The sequence below is a fragment of the Pteropus alecto genome, unplaced genomic scaffold, assembly GCF_000325575.1.
Source record: "Pteropus alecto unplaced genomic scaffold, ASM32557v1 scaffold45, whole genome shotgun sequence".
In the NCBI taxonomy this organism is placed as follows: Eukaryota; Metazoa; Chordata; class Mammalia; order Chiroptera; family Pteropodidae; genus Pteropus; species Pteropus alecto.
This window is the reverse complement of record NW_006442491.1, coordinates 37,408,290-37,415,168: the sequence shown is the minus strand read 5'-3', so window position 1 is coordinate 37,415,168 and position 6,879 is coordinate 37,408,290. Positions and strand designations below refer to the sequence as shown.

The window sequence follows — 6,879 nt, the reverse complement described above, 5'->3', positions numbered from 1 at the left end:
AAATCTCGTTCTTAAGTCCGAACGGGAAAAACAATCTGCCATCAATATTCGGGTTCTTAGAAAGCTGGGTCCATAATTTACTTGTTACATCGCTTGCAGAAAAATAAGGCAAAGTTGTTTTCTGTTTGCATTTGAAACATCCCTGTGCGTGCTAATTTGTTTCTTCCTTTCCGGAGAGTCATTGTCTTTTTCGTGGCATCCATAAATGAGACTGCCTTCCACGAGAGTACTATTTTGACTGGCTATAGACTAATATGCTCCTTCATAACATATATTTATTTATTCTCTTCCCCTTTTTTTAAGAGGATTTACGGCAACTCGAAAAGATATGTATCAAATATCAAAATAAAATAAATGCGTACTGTGAAGTTCTACATACTTGTTCCATATCTGGCTTTAAGCTTTTTACTGCAGACCGAAGGGGGAGTGTTTATGTGTGTTTTAAAAAGGAAAAATAAGACAGATGCAACTTCAGTGTATTTATTGAGCTAGTTTTCCTTAAGGATCTGCAGATGGGATTAGGGTTTAGGAAATCCTGACTTTTTTTTTTTAATAAGAAAAAAATCCACACATACACGAGGGAAAACCAATTTAAAAGTATAGAAATGCATATAAAACAGAAAGTGAAAAAGGTGAGAGTTCTGTGTCTCGGGCCTTTTTCCTCGAAGATAACTACAGCTAACAGCTTGGAGTACACACTTTGATTTAAAAAGCACGAACACGTAAATGTGTGTATGCGCATAATGTGTTTTACGCGGACGGAGTCACACTCCGAATACGTCAAGTGTTCCCTTCTTTTTTAACTCAGCTATGTATTGGGCTCACCTTTCCGTGTGAAAGTGTATGTGACTGTTTATGTTCCTGTGCCGGAAGCGGCCCACGAGGCTGCCACGACTCCTCTAGTCCAGGTAGGACGGCATCGGCAGAATGTCTGGGGGGATGTCCGCAGATGTGGACCAAGGGCAGGGGTCCTCTCTTAAGGCTGGGTGAGCTCTACGCTCAGCAAAGGGGTCTGAAGTCACGGTGGCTCTCTGCACTCACCGACGAGCAGAGATGAATCTGTTGTTGTTTGGACCGGCGCTGGTGCACTTTTTTCGCCTCTTTTATTTGTTAATTTACTGTCTGCATTTTCTTTTTCGGGAACTGCCTTTCCAGGTAATGGGTCCTTTTATTTCCCTTTCTGAGCACTGTTCTTTTCGCTTTGTGGACACTCTTAGTAGACTGTATATAGAATCCATTCTGTTATCTATGTAGCAAACATCCCCCGACCCGCCAGCCCCTGTTTTTGGTTTATCTGTCAATTGTGTTAATAGCGTTTCCCGGTCTATCTGCTCACGTAGCGGATGGAGGGCTGGGAGCTGACTCTGGCTGGGCCCGTGGCTCGGCACCAGCCCGTCCTCCCCCATCTCCCCACACACGCGGCTCTAGCTGGGGCTGTGCGTATTGTCTGCATGACCAGAGATGTACTAGGAAACAGACTCCCTTCCTGGCACAATTAAAAAGCCCTGCAAAACTTACATCGAATAGAAAAGTGCAAATCCCACTAGAAGCTACCACGAAACAGAGTATCAAGTGCCAGCAAGGATGCTGAGCGGCTGGATTGCTCATTCACTGCGGGTGGGAGTTATACTGATGAGCCACTCTCGAAATCAAAAATAAACCAACTCACCCACAAACACTCAGATCTCCCATGTCCCAGTCACTCCACTCCCAGCCACACGTCCAAAAGAAATCTGCATACGGGCGTCAAAGGCACGTGTAAGAATGTTCGTTGTGACATTCTAATAGCAAAAATCTGGAGACAATCCCACGCCTATCAACTTAGAATGGATAAATGGCAGTTCATTCACACAAAGGAATCCCACGTGGCAGTGAGAACCAGCGTGAATACTACCCGCCATACTGAAAGGCACCCAGCTGGAGAACAGCATAGCGGTGGACGGGAGCACAGGCGGGGCTTCTGGGGTGTGGGTGGTGTCCTGTTCTTTGGTCTGAGGGGTGCTTACATGGCTATGTCTTCTGTGAAACTTCACTGAAGTGTACACAATTACGGCATTTCTCTGTACATTTATACTTCTCAAACAATGCAAAAAACAAAATACCAAACTAATGACAAAGTTATTTTAACTGAATCAGATAAAGATTATACGGCTTTTAAAAACAAATTATATGTCGAGTGCTTACTCTCTATCGATGTGCTGAATGCCAGTTATATAGTATGGCGCCAGAATACACAGCCACGGATGATAGGCTCTTATGATCGTCCCACTTTACAGAGAAGGTAGGGAAACTCAGAAGTCAAGGGCTGTGTCTAGAACTTTCTAGCACTGCCTAGAAAGGGGCAAAGCCGAGGCCCAAACCCAAGCCTGTCTGTCTCGAGCTCTCTCCACTTCCCTCATCGGCCGGCGCACATGGGCCCTGTTGACACGCACACAGTCCTAGAAAGGGGCAAAGCCGAGGCCCAAACCCAAGCTTATCTGTCTCGAGCTCTCTCCACTTCCCTCATCGGCGCACATGGGCCCTGTTGACACGCACACGGCGTACAGACAAATGTGCTTCGGTACATCACACAGACAAAACTCTGTAGATGACACATGGCCCTGAGGGATTCCAGGGTTAAGGCCAACACCAGGATGCAAGTGCTGGCATCTTTGAGAAATCCCTCCAATAACGGAGGATGGTGTAAAGCTTTCCTCCCACGGTCAAGGCCCTCTCTGTTCCTTACCTTGAGGGCAAACGGGATTTCCTTGCTGACACCAACACTGTCGCCGTGGAGGGGCGGGAGAGAAGAGGGCGCGAGAGACGAGGTGTGGGAAGCTGAGAGGCTGGACCGACGCACGGGTACGCCACGCTGCGCACCGGATGCGAGAGCGATCAAGGTTACAGTATTTCCGTTTTCAAAAATCATTTTAAAATGACTTCATGCTGCTTGGTGAAGAAATCGCTTGAAAGGCAAATACATATATTTATAAACATAGCATTTTATTAACAAAATGTTTACACCCTTCTTACAATACAACAAATTTCATAGTGATTTAACACGTTATACTCTATAAAAGTTTATTACAGAATGTTCAAGCTAAAACAATATAGTTTCAAAGTATACCAAATCGACCACCACTTGCAAGCTACTACCAGCATAAGTCAAAGAAGAAAAATCTTACAACAAAAATCCAAAGATCTAGTTTCTTCGGCATCTACAAACAATACAGACATCATATGTTCATCTGGAGACTCAGGTCCAGCCCAAGGTCAAGACTGCAAAAATAAGGTCTTCAAACATCCATATGAGCTCGGCAAAGCATCATTGCAATATTTCATCACAGGTAATCAAGCGATGCGTCATGCAGCGAAGCCACGGCTATAAATCTGGGCTGTTTATAGAGCTTTGTACAAAGCGGCCTAAATTGAAAGCAACTTAATTTTATTTTTTTCCCCATAACAGACGCTATTATAAAAAGGCACAAATATCTTACTCCTTGCATCAGGTCTTGAAAAGGCATGACATTCTTAGGAGAAATAAGAATTGCTGGTAACGAAGGCTTAGCTTTTTTTCATTTTTAATTTTTTAACGCCTAGGTTCACCTGCACACGCCACAGCTGTTTCGAGACTGCGGACTCAGATTTTTACGTACTTTAAAAGCTCTATTCCAAACGAAGTGAAGTTCGGACACTTGAACCATCTCATTGCCAATGGTAAAAATCATTTTGTCACTCAGTCATGTTGCCACTGTGAGCTAGTGCCACCCATTCCCTCCCTGGAAATACTGTGGTCCTTCACCTCAAATCAGCCTGTGTGTTTTCTGACTGCGCTGGGCGGGTCTCTCGTCTGCCTTGCTGGACGGGGGCCAGCCCTCCTGCTGCCACCACACGAAGCAGCACGAGGAATGTCACACGCACCAAGGAGGTGGCTGGTGCCCTGCGTCTTTGAAGGGGAACCCGCTGCAAAATGAGAATAGGAGGAATAAGGCAAGAAGTCTGCTTCGATCACAGAGAAGATGAGAAGACATCACTCCTTAGGAGGGTCAGAGGCACGGCTGACAATTCTATGAGGGACTCATACGAGTGAAATGATAGAAAGCCTGAGCTGGATGAGAGTGGAAAAAAAAAAACCCATCTTTTCCAGGACAATACGGCTCTGTACACACAACAGAACGAATGGTTTACGAACACAGCCACCCATCAGCTGCTCTGACCAGCCAAGTCATTTTTCCCGCATTGACTCGACCGGCCACTGACATCATATTCGTGATCTGTATTAAGGAGAAGTTTCATGAATTGTGTGACAAACTCACTGGCAAAGTAAAAAGAGAGACACAAATTCGAGCCCTGCCTGCTGAATTTTCAGGGGGGAAAACTGATCATTCAAGGACAACTATAATGAAAAAATTACTAAAGGACAAATGAGATCAGGGTTAAGTCCCCAAGCGAAGTCCTACACTGCTGTGTGCTGACAGTGTTTGCGAGTGGGAGCGCGCACGCCGCCTGTCCCCAGTGACTTGCCCCATGTCCCCGGGTGGTCAGTAGGCTCTGGACCCGCCTTGGGGAAGAGGGTGTGCTGGGCTCTCCTACAACATGACACGGCCTTGTGGGAGCTTCCTGGACGATTTCCGTTCTGAGTGAAGATTATTGGCCCTATGTGAGAAACGCTACTTTAAAGATGATTTTCTCCAAAGTAGCACCAACGTTAAACAATTTGCTTCTGGAAACACTGACAAGTTCCTGAATCAAGAAGTGGCACTGACGTCAGCATGTCTTGTTTCTGTTGCATGATGAGGAAGCACATTGAGGTCTACAGTTAAAAACGGCCCATTACAAAAGGCTCTTTCTAAAAATCATTACTAGCTTAGGATTTCCAATTGGCACTTGAATTCCTATTCATGGAAAGCTACCCAGAATTGTTTGTTTCAACTGAGAAGCATTTTGATTAGGCACTGGGCACTATATAGATCTGAAAATGAACTGGTATAAATTTTTAAAAAATTTTGTTCAATTAATTTAAGACTCCATGGTTTTAATTCCGGCATCTCCTGATGACACATCCTAACCTTACCATGTAAAATGTTCAATGTAATAAAAGGAAAAGATGGAAGGTTTAAGATATTCCTTTTTATTAAACGTTTGAATCTTTTGGTCGTGACATCCAGAATATTCTAGCATATCTATACTTGATTATACTCTAAAAGGAAAGAACACAGATATGTTATTTCTGATGGAACAGACCTTCAAAGTTCGTCTATGTTACATGTTACTGGCAGTCCTTCTAGATTTGGGAAGGAAATCATTTTCCTATGTGCTAAGAGAATCCTGAAGGACAAACAGAAATATGGACATTCTTGGTGTTACTTATTCGCTTTCTTTGCTACGTCTAATGAAACGCCATCATGACGGGCTTCTCACTCATCATTCTCTTGGATCACAAAGTGGAGGCTCCTGGAAAACGTAATACCCTTCTACCATTTTTCAGGCTTTCATTTGCACATAAAACAGGACAAATGCCCCAGAATTCCATTAAAGTTTCTTGCAAATCAGATAATCAAATTGCCTGGATTTCTATTACTGGAAGTCAAGGAACTCTGCTGTCAAGAGGAATTGGCTGAGGTTGCTTCTTTCGGGGCTAAGTCCCGCCCCCGTCTCCCTTTGCTGTTTATTTCCTGGACACATTTGTTGCTTGAACTATTTTTTTATCTCCTCAACATTATGCCTTGGAGCATTTAAAAATCTTTGCTAGACTAAGCTAATTGAAGGCAGTACATAGTAACCACCTGAGCCTTGAAGGTACAGGCCAATTCCTTCCTCTGAAAAATACTTACTGTTCAGAGGCAGACTATCTCCTGAAGTGGACAGCGAACTGAAGTCACGCTGCTAGTTCCTCTAAAACAAATTTAAATAAGGGTTCTTTTTACAGGTTCACACTATCCAGCGTATCACTGTTACAGGGTCAGGAGGGACACTTACAGCCTAGCGAGTTTAGAGGGCCAGCCTGAGTTTGTGGGCTGTCCTTTCCCCTCAAATGTTCTAGAGCAGGTACCTCGTACAGATCAGAGTTCAGGGACTTGCGATAACTTCCCCAGAAGGAACAGATTCTCTCACTGCTTACCCAGGTTCCTGCAAAGGCATGTGAACGTGTAGGGGGCTCTGTGAGACACATCACACACTGTGCGCCTCCATCTTATATGCTCAGGGCATTCCGAAACAAATGGAAAATGCTTACACAATTAACATAACCTCTTTGCAACTCGCTCTCAGAATATAAAAAATGTATGTGATGGTGAATAGATGCCTTTTCAAGCTCTGTTGCTGACACACCAATTAGTGCAGTGTAATCTGAATCAAACCTGCCCGTTTTAACACAATGCCATGAAAGTACAGATATTCTGGTTGGACATCTCCAGGGAAGCCACGGAATAGCTAGCTCAAGGATGCTCTCATTAGTGTATCTCCCACGGTTTAATTTAGAAAGTCTTTAGAAGAGAAAAAGAGAAGTTCTGAAATTAAATGTGATCTTCTTTAAATATATAAAAATGTATTTTAAAATAACGAAGATTGATGACTTCAAGAAGGACACCAGCCCACTTTGAGGAGACCAAGCCTCTGAGAGAGGGCTTGATCCTTTCCGACATGGGGTGGCAAGCACGTCAAACAGAATCATAAATGGACAACAAAGAAGTGTGTTATTTTAAAGGAACTAAAATCTTTCAGTTGCTTCGTGTAGATCTTATCCCGTGGCTGAAGCGTAGGTGTCGGAGGGCTCGTTTGGAACCTGAAGGGCCTGTGATAGGTATTTCTCCACAATCACTTCTTAAAGAGAAATTAAAATGAAGGGCACTTAATCATACTCTTCCTTTGTTCTTTTAATCACCAGATGACAGTTATCAG

The 6,879-nt window shown here is 43.8% G+C and overlaps 1 protein-coding gene across 1 annotated transcript in view; it reads right to left on the bottom strand.

Moving 5' to 3' along the window:
• Window positions 1-2,961: 2,961 nt before the first annotated feature.
• RAB22A (RAB22A, member RAS oncogene family) overlaps window positions 2,962-6,879 on the bottom strand; it is a 43,771-nt gene continuing 39,853 nt past the window's right edge. The window contains exon 8 of the mRNA XM_025039702.1: window positions 2,962-3,942. The gene's annotated coding sequence lies outside the window, so the exon portion shown is untranslated. The remainder of the gene's footprint in view (window positions 3,943-6,879) is intronic.